At 34.9% G+C, this 14341-nt stretch overlaps 1 protein-coding gene across 1 annotated transcript in view; it reads left to right on the forward strand.

Annotated features, from left to right (window-relative positions):
• Positions 1-14341, forward strand: part of SPAG16 (sperm associated antigen 16) — a 715229-nt gene that overhangs the window by 136529 nt on the left and 564359 nt on the right. The gene's annotated exons all lie outside the window — the stretch shown is intronic.

Raw genomic sequence — 14341 nt, forward strand, 5'->3', positions numbered from 1 at the left:
GTTTAATGAAAATCTTCCTGTGCCCCAGGAATGAGTAAATTTTATGACTTCCTATGAGTAGCTTTCTCTGTATCTTAAAAGGTTAAAAATTTATTCGTAATGACCCATTTTTTAATACAATAAAATTGACCAATTCATAGATCACCTGGAGAATGTCAGCCATTGTACATGGTTACTAAGGGACTATATTAAAATAATCACTTTTTTAATGAAGAAAACTTTGGCATCAAAAGATTCTGTAAAATGTATAGATGATGTATTAGAATTATACACTTGAAACTATATAATTTTATTAACCAAGGTCACCTCAATAAATTTAATAATAAAAATATTTTTAAAGGATTCTACAATAAGTTTTTTGTAGAATTCATCTTTTTCCATCCTATCTTGGTTTTTTCCCTTTCAACAAATAGTTTTAACATTGATTTCTTTAGTATAAGGCATTTTACACTTTTTGTGTTCAATTCCTTCACAAAGCCTACTATTTACTCCTCACAAGGTCAGAAATGTGTTGTGACAGCAAACCTCTGTTTAAAGCCTATCTATCATCTATCCACAAACATGCACGCACAGCAGTCGTTAATGTTTAGGAGAGACCATTTCCTTTTTGTAGCCTTCTTTAGTTAGCGCTACCCTCTTAACATTTTATCAACTGAACTATTTGGTACAAATGTGACAGTGATCTATGAAATCTGTTTACTTCATTCAAACTTAAAAGTATATGTGTATACTGGGTATCTTCTTAGAGAGCTGATTCGCTTCTTTTGATAAGGCCTGACTTCTGGTACTTTCAGGCAGGGTTTGGACAATGAGAGTTACCTGACTGAATTTGCAGTGAGGAGGCAGAAGTGCTCTTAAACGCTGAAATTTCACAAATGCATAGTTCAACATACTCTTCAGTGGTGGTAAAATCGTGTCTTGAGAGTTGCTGGTTTTAGTAATAGCTGTGAATATAAAATCTATTAAGTATTTTTTCTTGTGGAGTTGGGATAAGGTCCCTGATGGCCACCTTCTAAATCCCCAATATGCATTTTATCTGAAATTACAGCATGTGACTACAATGTTAAAATGCTTATTAAACACACTGACTGAACATTGCAAAGCTCAAAGTAAAATTTGGCTGGTTTAAAACATCGCACTTGAGTCACCTTTCAACTTGTACTGCTGTCACTAGATGTTTATGAAAAAGTCCAAACGAGTTTTCACTATAGAAATATTTGTTTCTCTGAACCTCACAGGCCTATTTTGGTGTCTAGCAAACACAGTAAGCAATTGTAATTTTCTGACTTAAAAATGCATAAACGAATGACTTCCCACTATGAGAATAATTTAGTGCTTCACTGAGTTGTAACCTAACAAAAGTGTGAGCCAGCGTAGTCTTTGTTGACAAACCATACTCTTTAACTAATTTTGTTAAAAGCGTGATTAAACAAATAATAATAATGTACACCATTAATTAACCTTATTATTAGATCACCGCTGATTTTCAAAACTTAAAGAGATTGTAATTCTAAACAATTTGTCAGAGGACAAAAGTTAAAATACTAAGTTTGGCATCATGGGTTTTTAAAATTTTATCTTCGTCACCATTACTTTAACGCTCTGCCGTGTTTTGCATGCCACAGTCACCGTCACATGACTCAGAGAATGAAGTGCAGTAAGCAGAACTTTCCGCTGGCACAGCGGTACTGTAGTGTTGAAAGCCTAATGACGTGAGTCATTAATGGAGTTCAAATCACAGCCATCAAGCAACTTTAGGCCATTTCTTTTTTTTATTTGCTCTTTTAGTTTCTATTACCTAAACAATAGCTACATTAAAAACTTATTCTATTTTTAACTGAATTCTTATGTTGCACAAAGTCTGCAGTGATCCAAAAGACACTATATTTCTTTAGTTTGGGAATACATGTGTGTGTATATATGTAAGTATATGTACATGTACACATATGTACATATACACATATATACATAAATATATTATATAAATGTATATATATTTAGTTCTATATAGTACAAATTATATTGTATATTTAATTATATATTAACATATTATATTAATTTTCAGAAATGTGAACACTAACCCCCCTGAAATGGTTGAGTAGATGCACTTTTTATAAATCAATGAACATTTTACATTTTCTTCTATTATGTTTGCTGTTGATATCGAAGCCTTAAATTAGTAGAGTTTTCTTGGCCTTGAGTTAATTGCTCTGTTAATGATTCTTTAATAAAACAAAGACATTGGAGGACCCTAATAGTTAAAAGAATATTTATGGATGAAATATAATACTTTATGTCTTAAATTGTTATATTTATAGTTTTTCACAATTTTGAAAAGTTGTAGAATGTCCAATGAGCTGACATATTTTTGTATTGACTAGAGTATTTAATTCTGCAATTTAAAAAAATGGAATATTATCTCATTTCTTTTATTATTACAAAATTAACTTTCTGAAACCAACTTCCCAAAATAAAATATATTCATCATTTAAACTCAGAAATACCTTTTCAAAATTTATATATGCATGTATATCAACAACTTAATAACATATTTTTATTTATTACTTTCATTGACAAAGACTGAAGTCATATTAATCTAAACCTGGCTGACCCAGTTAAAAATCAATTTAAAATGTTAATTACCCCAAATTAATACTCAAATGGTCATGTGGATAAGTATTTGATATTTTGAAGTTTGTGGTTGTTCGTACATGCTGGGTGCTGGTGGCGTTAAACATTATTTATCCATTCATGTTTACTCCTTAAATAGAAGTCATGTTCCAGAACCTCCCCCCAAACTTCCAGCCTAGTATGACTGAGGGCAATGGTCACATTTGTAGTGATGTTATCAGTGGGAGAGAAGTTTCTGCAGTATCACAAGGAAATGAATTTCCCGAGAGGTGCACGGTGCGGAGGATTGGGGTCGGTGGTGAACTTTACTAATGATGTAAAATGCAGGGGTTTCCGCTCTTGACTTTCCAACGTCCCACCTTTGCTCCGTCTGCCATGGAAAAAGTCCAATCTTGTCTTCAGTAGGGCCAGAATAAGGGCCACTACCGAGAGTTTCAACTCCGTATTAAAGTCCAGTCCCATCGAGCTTCTGGCTAGCTTGGCGTGCAGTCCATTGTTGTGTTGTGGTATTGAGGATCCTTTCTGAAGCCTGCATGTACAGTCCGCATCACCGGGAACATGACAGCTAGGGCCACATGGCCGTGGAGAGAACAAGCGCGTGCACTGGGCGAGTATTCGTTATTGGGCGAGAAAGAGCTTTGTTCCCCTGGGTTTGGGACACACTGGGTGCATTTTCAAATTGACCAATCAACTTCCCGGACTTTGGTGGGCTTTGGGTGGGTTCACACCCCCTAGTTGGTTGGGCATGTTCCCCCGTGCCTCCCACGATCCAGTAGGGGAGGGTGGGTAAGGGAAGAGAGTTAATGTCCTGCGCTGTGATCCCCTGGCGTGGCGTGTGAAGCTGTCGCTTCCTGGCTAAGCAGGCTTATGCTCACCAGTTTATTAAGCTCAATGTCTAGGTCCCTTTGCTCCCCTTTTAAAGTTAATAATCAGTTAAATACTGATGTTAACAGAGATAGCGATATTTGATTTTGGAAAGTCACTTTTATAATTAGAATAAAAAATTATCAAGAAAGCCTAAGATTTATAGTGTGAGGACCTATAATCACTTATATTGTCTTCTCTGTGGGACCAAAGTAATTGAAGTGTTTAAATCACAGATGTTAATCTCTTACAGTCATCCTTTCTTTTAGCTCAACTTGACAACTCTGTATTCTCTCACCTGCAAATGTCTTCTGGTGTGCTAAAAAAAAAGGCATGAGTCTCCTGTTTGCATGCTGGTTTTCCCAGCACTACCCAGGAATCAAGAGGCTGAGGGAGACAGCAGTCCTAAAATGAAAATGAAATCAGACTTCACCACTTATTACAACCATTTGATGACCCAACATGTATGCAAATGAATATAGTGTTACCTATAATATTTTTTCCTATTAAGTATGGAAGTGCAAAGTAGAAAATTGGAAGACCAAAATTGAAGGGGTAGATTCTGGGACTTTAATTTGAAATAGTGTGAAATGCGTCAGCAAATAACTTCCATATCCCTCCCTAACTCTGTATACTCATTTTTTTGGCACATGTGTTTTTATAGAGTTTACAAGTAAAGACTGGAGGTTCTTACCTCTGTTGTTAATTTGTTACATGCTAACATTTGTTATGTGCAGTATTAGCCAATATTGTTACGTGCTGTTCCTGCTACTGATTAGTTTAGTGCTCTAGGTTCCACAGTCTTTCTCTTCTCCTGACATTCTGTGGTTGTTTCATTTCCAGTGAAAAGTAAAGGCCAGGATTGGGGGACACCAGAAACAGAATTCTGAGTAGTGACAGGCAGAGGGCTGTTTGAAGTTGTTTCTTGGGGAGACAGTTCCCAATCTTCAGAGAAAAAAAATCTCTCAAAAACTTACATGTACTCAGGTGTAGGGAAAGCACATGAACATATGAAAACATAAATAACAAAAAATATAGCATGCAAAGGCTTTCTTACAAATTGCACAGTTAATTGCCAGATATGTGGTAGAGATCAACAATTTTCAACCTTTTCCAACTTGTAGCACACCTAATTAATTACTAAAATTCCATGGCACACCAAAAATATATTTTTCCAATATGACAAAAGTGGTTAAAAATTTTAAATGATTTTCAACAAAAATAGTAATTACCTACACTTTTTTTTTTGATCCAAAGTGACTTTTTTAAAATTCAGGTGCCTGTACTTGTATATAAGGAATTCTGGTACCAAGAATTAACCAATCAGATACAACCTTATTATGCATCACTGATTAGAGAAATGCAAATTAAAACCACAATGAGATATCACCTCACACCTGTCACAATGGCAATTACCAATAAACCAACCAGCAGTGTGGTTCGGTTGGTTGGAGCGTCATCCTGTATACTGGAAGGTGGAGGGTTTGATTCCTGGTCAGGGCAAATGTCTAGGTTGTAGGTCTGGTCCCTGGTTGTGGCACGGACATGAGGCAACCTATCAATGTTTCTCTCTTGCATCGATGTTTCTCTCCCTCTCTCTCTCCCTCCCTTCCCTGCTCTCTCAAATCATTAAGCATGTCCTTGGATGAGGATAAAAAATATAAATAAAAATAACTAAATCAACAAACGAGTTGTTGGCGAGGATGTGGGGAAAAGGGAACACTTACTTGTGCACTGTTTGTGGAAATGCAGATTGATGTAGTCACTGTCGTAAGCAGTATGGATTGCCTCCAAAATATTAAAAATGGAACTACCTTATGACTCAGCAAACCCACTTCTGGGAATACATCTGAAGAAACCTGAAGTACTGATTCAAAAAATATATATGTACCCCTATGTTCATTGCAGCACTATTTACAATAGCCAAAATTTGGAAGCAGCCCAAGTGTCCTTCAGTAGATGAGTGGATAAAAAGTGGTGGTGCATTTACACAATGGAATACTACTTGACCATAAAGAAAGAAGGAAATTTTACCTTTTGTGACAGCATGGATGGACCTGGAGAGTAACATGCTAAGTGAAATAAGCCAGAGAAAGCCAAGTACAATATTATTTTACTTATACGTGGAATGTAATGAACAAAACAAACAAAGTGGAGACAGACTCATGGATACAGAGAACAGACTGACCCCTATCAAAAGGGTGGGGGTTGGGCGATGGGTGAGAAGAGCGAGGGTATTAGCAAAGGAAAAAAAGAAAGACTCATGGACACAGACGACAGTATGGTGATTGCCAGGAGGAAAGCAGGGGGAGGTAGAAGAGGGTGAGGGAGGGTAAATGGCGATGGAAGGACACTTGACTTGGAAGTGGTAAATGCACAATATACCGACGATATATTGTAGAACTATATAACTGAACCCTATATAGTTTTATCAACTGATATCCCCCCAATAAATTCAAATTTTTTTTTAAAAGAATGGATATTAGTCAAATGTTAAACCTATTGAACTGGCTTTCTGAATTTTTTCCTATTTAATCATTTGCCCCATATTTTTCCACTCAATAATTTCTTTGACTTTATTCTGAGTCGCTTTTTATTTGTTCATTTGTTCTGGTCCCTGTTTTTCCTATCCTTCGATGTCTGATGGTGACCAATTATATTTAAGAAAGAGGTACTTCATGGGACGAGGCATTTAGTAGTCAACCACCACCATTTTAACTGAGGCTTCCCAAATGTTAATATCTCTAGGTCTTTTATCTCTGCAGAGAGTGAGCTTCCTTATATAAATTTCCAGGGATATAGGCCTGATTTCTGTTGTCCCAGAGCTGATTTGAAGTAAACAGCTTGTGGGGCCCATGCTGTATAATTTGTAGAGATCACTCAGTTCCTTTGTTTATAGTCCCTGAGCTTAGAGCCTTTACTGTGGAATTTCTTTAGGCATTATATCTTGCAACTTTTCTATGCATGAACAGAGGGTGAGGCCAAGACTGTCAGAACTAACTGCTCCATAAACAGCCTGAGTCAGCTCCTCTGCATAGAGGCTCCCGCCTTTACTTGAATCTTCCTTCTTTTTGTTTTCTTCCGTGATCACTGTCATCACTAGGTTTGATCTCTTCTCTGCTGAGTCATTGCCATGTCTCCATGTTTCCTGGTTCTTACCTTACAGTTTAGAAGTGCGGATGCTTCCTGCTTTGATCAAGCGTAGCGAGTGTGTTATTGCTGCGCTTGTTTTTGCTCTATCGCTACCTTGCTGTGCTGAAACCAGGAGTCAGAAACATACATATTTTATCATCCATTTGTTCATAGTGGTCATAGTAGTCTCTGCATTTGAAAAGAATTCCACAAATGTGGATCTATGATAACATATATAAAGGTTTAGTAAAATATAATTTAACAAATATTTTACCAAGTATGCTAGGCAGCAGGGAACAACTTTCTTGTGGGTAAGAAATAATAAATAAAAACTGTACAACAACTGAAGATAATGTTCAGTTCCATGAAAAAAAACAACACAGCAGATAAGGGCATAGTAACAGATCAGAAGGATAAGTAAGTTCAAGGAAGTCTCTTTCTATTACTTAACATTTCCCTTTTTGAATAACATTTCTTAACACAAGGATCACATGAATCACTCAAAAATTCATTTAGAAATAAAAATTATACTTGTACTGGTTAGTAAGGGTTATAATTACTTTACAAGAAGTATACCTATCCTTTTTATTTTCCTTGCCTTTGGAGAATTGGAAAAATAAAGCTATTTAATGAATGTATGATTTAAATACCCTTTGGAAATCTAAGTTGCTATTGAAAAAGATGTATAATGGAGTTAGATTCCTTTGTTTATGGAGCTGGAGGAGAGAGAGAAAGAAACCTGAGGCTAATAGAAATAGATTGCATCTCACTTATGGGGCATAGATTAAAATAATGTATTTCATTGTGGATCTCCCTTCAGAATTCAAACTAAATATCATTTACTTTTTCCATTTAAGTAATAGCCTCAGGGCTTTAAAAAATCATTATCAGAAGATAACCTAATATATCACTGATACAGTTTCTTCCTATAGCAGTATCATTGATTGACAAAGCATCATGTTAGCAATATCACCTTTTATAGTCTTGAAGTGATAAAATAGAAAAAGGCTCTCCAAATGCAACTTTTGCAGTAAAATAATCCTGGAATATTCTCTATTGCCCTGCTTTGTTTTGTTGAAAGAGAAATAATTTCTAATACTTTCCCATGCATTGCTTCAAAAATAATGATTTATTTGGTATATTTAAATTTATAATTTATTATCTTTTGAAGATTTTGCAGATATTTATTATATAATATTCATTTAATTTAAAAGTTGTTCAATATCAGTACTTTACTAAAAATCACTAAAAATATTTAAAATATTTTAACCTCATTTGTAATACTTATTATTAAAGAATTGTATTTGACATACAGGAATGTTCTTAAAGTTTTAAAGCTTTTTTCCTATCTTTTACTACTATAATCAATGACATATACTTATGATGTTTTGCATATATAAATATGTAAGAAATAGTCCCAGAAGTGGAATTACAGAATACAAAGGCCCAGCCTTTTGTAATTAAATCATGTGGTTTCATAATTGACTATATAAAACTAAGTACCAGTGACATTATCCCTCCTACCAGGGTCCTGCCTCTCCTCCCAGTCTCCTTCCACATTTGGAAGTAAACGTTTACTGTGTCTTGTGTATCAAAGCAACCCACAGATGATGCATTCCCTACCTTTTCTCGGTGTCAGGCGGTCCCCAGACTTACCGTTGGTCACTTCGTTAGATTTGTAAGTGTTGGGTAACTATGCTCTACACCCGAAACTAATGTTACGTGGTACATTGACTATATTTTAATAAAAATGTAAAATATATTTTTCTCCTCAAGAGGTTTAAAAATCTACTTAAGAATATTAACAAGACGATATGGTTCTGTCATAAAAATATATGTCATAGGTATAATACCATTAGTTCTTTGAGCTATTTGTAAATGTTCAGAATTTCTCTTTTAGTGAGTTTGCTACATTTTTTATTACAGAAAATGTCCACCACCCATTAAAGTAAAACGGTGCACTGTACCTCCATGTACCATTACTTAGCTTCAAAAAACATCACCTTTATATCACATAAATTTTTTGTCCTTTCTCTTCTTCCTTCCTGAAACCTTTTAAAGAAAATCTTGACATTGTGTAACTTCACTTATAAATACTCAATATGTACCTCTAATAGATAAAAACTTTAGAAACATAATTCTATTAGCATTATTAAATTAACAATATTGACAGTAATTCCTTAATAACATCTAAGAGGTCGTCCTCATTCAATTGATTACCTTCAGTTTTATAGAGTTCATTTTATCCATACAAACAGTGAACAAAGTATTTAAGAAATAAGACTATTAATTTTAACCTTTCATAAAAATAATAAGAAAATTACGGAACTAGTTTACTGTGCCTTTATTTTCTAAAGCAAAATAACTGATGTCCTAAAGAGGTCACCTCTCAATTGCCCACACAATATCGAAATGGAATGGCTCTGTTTATTCTGGTTTCCACTTAGAAGGTCAGCAAGGACATAAACTCCTTGATTTGTCATGGCGATGTGATGACGCCACACGTTTGCAGGGAAGGGATGTAATTAGCGTCAGGTGCGGCAAAGCGCTGCAGGTAACTGCAATCGTTTCTGAGGACAAACAACAGCACCGGGAAATCTCACAGACCAAAACAAAGACTTACCAGGTGTGTGACACATGTGGTCTCTGTTACTCAGCAACCAAATTACAGTGGAAATAAGGATCCAGATAAACACAAATTACATTGCAGATCTAAAAAACACATTTCAATTTTCTAAGAAATGTTTGTTCGCCCGAATACGTACATATTTAAATAACAAATTACATGTGAGGCTTTGAGTGTTGGTATATTTTTTTAAAGTTTTCTGAGTATATTTGTAAAGTTATAGTGCACTTTTTAATTTTTATTATTCTCAGTGAGACATGTGGAATATGATGAAAAATGCCCAAAACCTTGTAAAAATTTTAATGGCTTTTTCTTACCTAAAAATATAATTTCTTAGTGGACTATAACTTAAAGATTCATACAGATGATCATTTTCCAATTATAAGTATATAAACACATATTTAGTTAATGTGAACACCAAAAACTGGCTAGTGACCAACAAGGGAACACTTAGAATTATTCTTACCTTGCTTTATGAGTGATAATTAGTATTTTAAAGACATTATTCTGCTAGATGTTTATAATTTATATAGGTATTTTCTTGCATTTTTATTAGGCCATAAATCCTCCATACATGAACAGCAACCATAAAAGTCAAGTGAGACTCAGAGGTGAAAATGCAGCTGTTACTGCTCCACACGGCCTGAATGTAGACACATACTGCTCATGCCTCTTGTGTATTTATTATAAATGTTGGATTGTGCACCCAGTGTTCACATAGGAAATGCAAATATGAGAAATTATATTATCACATCTGCTCTAATTACCCTCTTGTTCACCTTTTCTTATGAAACCTCCGTGGAATAAAAGGAACGCTTAGTAGGTTTCTGGATCACAGGAGAAGAGTCTAGAACATAGAGACGTGTTAGGATATGGAGGGTCACAAACAATAGTGGCACGTTTATTATTTAAAAATAAAGCTAGAAACCATAGTTAGAAAGTTTCTAACTGCTTAGTCTACCAAAACCAATAATGTACGTACAGACTTTCCTTCATAGGAAAAAACTACACATATTTCAAGCAATTTTAGCATGAGGAAGAGAATCTACATAGGTATACAAATAATATTAGTGGAATAAATTTCAGCAAACCTCAAAAACATAATTTTATAATTTTAATATATGACATGGAAATAAAAATGTGAACAGCATTGAGGAAGAAAAATAATTGTAAAAGACTCCCTCTTAATCCATGTTCTCTGTGCCTTGTCTTAAATATATAGTTGTTACAGCTCTCTTTACTCCTTGTACTTCCTATGGCTTAAAAATTTAGGTTTTGCTTTTGTTTTATCAGTTGGATATCTTTGTAAATTTAATTAATACAAGTTAACCTTTATTTCTGTATTCATATATTTTAAGTTATCTTTCACTTCACATGATAAATTATGAGCAATTTAGTATGTATTAACTTTCTTCCAATTTCCGTCACATCTCAAATTATGTCAGATGCTCTAGTACTCTAATAATTTCAGATATTGAAATATATATCAACTATAATTGTCTTCAATATTTTTATAGTAGATTCATTCTGAAATAGATTTTAATAAATATAATGTAGAGTATTGTGATTATGTAGTTAACATTAACTAGGTGATGTGTTGGGCTTCTGCATAAAATAAGTATAATTTTTTACCTCTAACAAAACTTATGTCTGCGGAGTATATGTATACATGTGGAACAATAGATTCTCTTTTATTTTAAAAACTTTCTGTATTTTTCAATTACAGTTGGCATATAATATATTAGTTTCAGGTGTACAACCCAATGATTAGACATTTATATAACTTACGAAGTGATTGCCCTGATAAATCTGGTACCCATCAACACCAGCATAGTTATTACAGTATTATTGACTATCTTTCCTATGCTGTATTTTACATCCCATGACTATTCTGTAACTACCAATTAGTGCTTCTCGATGTCTTTCTTTTTTCACCCAGTCCCCAAACCACTACCATCTGGCAACTGTCAAAATGTTTTCGGTATCTCTGAGTCTGTTTCTATTCTGCTTGCTCATTTATTTTGTTTTTTAGATTCCACATAAAGTGAAACCATTTGGCATTTGTCTTTGTCTGACTTATTTCACCCAGCACAATACCCTCTAAGTCCACCCATGTTATTTTAGATGGCAAGATTTTATTCTTTTTTTATGGCTGAGTCATATTCTGTTGTGTATATGCACCATTTCCTCTTTATTCATTCATCTATTGATGGACATTTAGGTTGCTTCCATATCTTGGCTACTGTAAATAATGCTGCAATAAAAATATGAATTGTCTTTTTAATTTATTGTTTTGGGTTTCTTTGTATAAATACCCAGAAGTGGAATTGTTGGGTGCTACTTTGTCTCTTGTTTATAGCTTTTGCTTTAAAGTTTCTTTTGTCTGTTATCAGTATTGCTATCCTAGCTTTTGTTGTTTTATTTTGTTTCCATTTTCATGAAATATCTTTTTTCATCCCTTTACTTTCAATCTGTGTGTGTCCTTCAATCTGAAGGGAGTCTCTTGTAGACAGCAGAGTAAGGAAGTCTTGTTTTGTTATCCAGCCACTGTATATCTTTTGATTGGAGCAAGTAATCTATTTGCATTTAAAGAAATTATTGATAAATATGTATTTATTAACATTTTATTGTTCATATTTTAAATTGGTTTCTTCCTCTTAAAGAAGACCCTTTAATATTTTTTGTTACATTGCTTTAGTGGTGATGAACTCTAGTGTTTTCTTGTCTGGGATGCTCTTTATCAATTATAAATGATAGTTTTGCTTGGTAGAGTAATCTTGGTTATAGGCCCTTGCTTTTCTTTTCTTTTTTTTTTAATTTTCTTTTTAATTTTCTTTTATTTTATTTTTATTGTTGTTCAATTACAGTTGTCTGCATTTTCTCTCCACCCCTCCACCCCACCCCAGCCAAACCCACCTCCCTTCCCCACCTCCACCCTCCCCCTTGGTTTTTGTCCATGTGTCCTTTATAGTAGTTCCTGAAAACCCCTCTCCCCACTATCCCCTCCCCACTCCTCTCTGGCTATTGTCAGATTGCTCTTAACTTCAATGTCTCTGGTTATATTTTGTTTGCTTTTTTCTTTTGTTGATTATGTTCCAGTTAAAGGTGAGATCATATGGTATTTGTCCCTTTTCATCACTTTGAAAATTTCACTCCAATCTCTTATGGCCTGCAAAGTTTCTGTTGAGAAATCAGCTGTCAGTATTATTAGAACTGGAATCTGTTTTCATATATATATATATATATATATATATGAAACAGTTGTCTTCGTTTTCCCACCACTTCTCCCCACCCCACTCTCAATCCTATCTACCTTTAGCTTTGTCCATGGGTCTTTTATACATGTTCCTTGATGTCCTTTCCCTGTCTTTACCCCATTATACCCTGCCCACCTCCTCTTTGGTTACTTTAGTCTTCATTTCAATGTCTCTGATTATATTTAGTCTTTAGTCTTTATTTCAATGTCTCTGATTATATTTTGCTTGCTTGTCTGTTTGTTGATTAGGTTCCATTTATAGGTGAGATCATATGGTATTTGTCTTTCACCACCTGGCTTATTTCACTTAGCATAATGTTCTTCAGTTCCATCCATGGTGTCACGAAGGGTAGGAGTTCCTTCTTTCTTTCTGCTATGTAGTATTGCAGTGTGTAAATGTACCATGGTTTCTTGATCCACTTATTTACTGATGGACACAAGTGCTTCCAGCACTTGGCTATTATAAATTGTGCTGCTATGAACATTGGGTGCACAGGTTCTTTTGAATTGGTGTTTCAGGTTTCTTAGGGTATAACCCCAGCAGTGGAACTGCCGGGTCAAAAGGCAGTTCCATTTTTAGTTTTCTGAGGAAATCCCATACTGTTTTCCACAGTGGCTGCACCAGTCTGCATTCCCACCAACAGTATACTAGGGTTCCCTTTTCTCCACAACCTTGTCAGCGCTTGTTGTTTGTTGATTTGTTTATGACGGCCATTCTGACTGGTGTGAGGTTCTATCCCATTGTGGTTTTAATTTGCATCTGTCTGATGGTTTGTGATGCTGAACATCCTTTCATATGTCTCTGGGCCCTCTGTATGTCCTCCTTGGAGAAGTGTCTGTTCAGGTCCTTTGCCCATTTTTTAGATGGATTGTTTGTCTTCCTGGAGTGGAGTCATGTGAGTTCTTTATATATTTTGGAGATCAAACCCTTGTCCAAGGTATCATTAGCAAAAATATTTTCCCATATGTTTGGTTCCCTTTTCATTTCACTGATGTTTTCTTTAGCCTTTTAGAAGCTCTTTAGTTTGATGAAGTCCCATTTGTTTATTCTTTCCTTGCTCTAGGAAAGAATAACTTATGATTCTTGCTCTAGGGAACCATAGTTAGGCCCCCTGATATCTGCTTCATCCTTCCTGTATTTGCTCCAGTCTCCTAGAAGAGGAAGGGGCTTCCTCTGCTTATATTAGAGTCTTTTCTTTGCAATAACTAAAACTCTTATGTAATATTGATTATCATAGCACAACTCTGTAACAAATTATAGAAATGATCCCTGAAAGTCCAGTCTTCATAATACAATTCTGTATGGTCAAATATTCATTTCCACTCCAACTGTGATAAAAAATAAAAGATGCATGACATACACAATTCAAGGAGCCAATGAACAATTCATACATAAGAGGCTGCTTGTCGACAAGTTTCCCAAACATGACCACCACTGTAACCTGCTGTTGATCTATGTCTTAGCAGTGTAGTAGTTATTCACAAGTAATGTTTTCTTTAATGAAGACCATAGGATCTTAAAGGTCCTGTGTAATTTCAATGTTGATGATTTAAATTTTAGGCATAATAGCAATTATCAGTAAAAGGCATTCGGCAGGAAATTATTAAAACTGTGAGACAACTACTTTGTAAATTAATATCAAATGACAAAAGATAAGGTGTTGTTTTAGTTCAGGCTGCTATAACAAAATGCCATGGGCTGGGTAGCTTAAAATTAAAGGAAATTTATTTCTCACAGTTCTGGAGGCTGGAAGTCTGAGATCAGGGTCCCAGCATGGTCAAGTCCTGTGAAGTCCCACTTGAGTTGCAGACTTGTCAGCTTCTCATTTTAT

The sequence above is a fragment of the Desmodus rotundus genome, chromosome 2 (genome assembly GCF_022682495.2).
Source record: "Desmodus rotundus isolate HL8 chromosome 2, HLdesRot8A.1, whole genome shotgun sequence".
NCBI classification, from domain to species: Eukaryota; Metazoa; Chordata; class Mammalia; order Chiroptera; family Phyllostomidae; genus Desmodus; species Desmodus rotundus.